Source organism: Nestor notabilis, unplaced genomic scaffold (assembly GCF_000696875.1).
Source record: "Nestor notabilis isolate BGI_N333 unplaced genomic scaffold, ASM69687v1 scaffold22872, whole genome shotgun sequence".
Lineage (NCBI taxonomy): Eukaryota > Metazoa > Chordata > Aves > Psittaciformes > Psittacidae > Nestor > Nestor notabilis.
Genome location: NW_009917295.1, coordinates 11,171 through 11,402, shown reverse-complemented (window position 1 = coordinate 11,402; position 232 = coordinate 11,171).

The window sequence follows — 232 nt, the reverse complement described above, 5'->3', positions numbered from 1 at the left end:
CTGTGGTCCCCCAAGCCCCAGCCCCTGCTTAGCCCCAGCCCCAGCTCCCTTCCCCGCACAGCAACAGGCACCAAGTGCTGCATGGGGTGCCAGCACCCTGGTGTGCAAGCATGAAGCCAGCAGCAGCAGGGGCACAACTTGTGTGCAGCACAAGGGTGTGCAGGGCTCAGCTCCCCTCTGGCTAGTGAAAAACTACTCCCAAACCCCCCGTCCTGTTACGCACGCCAAGGCG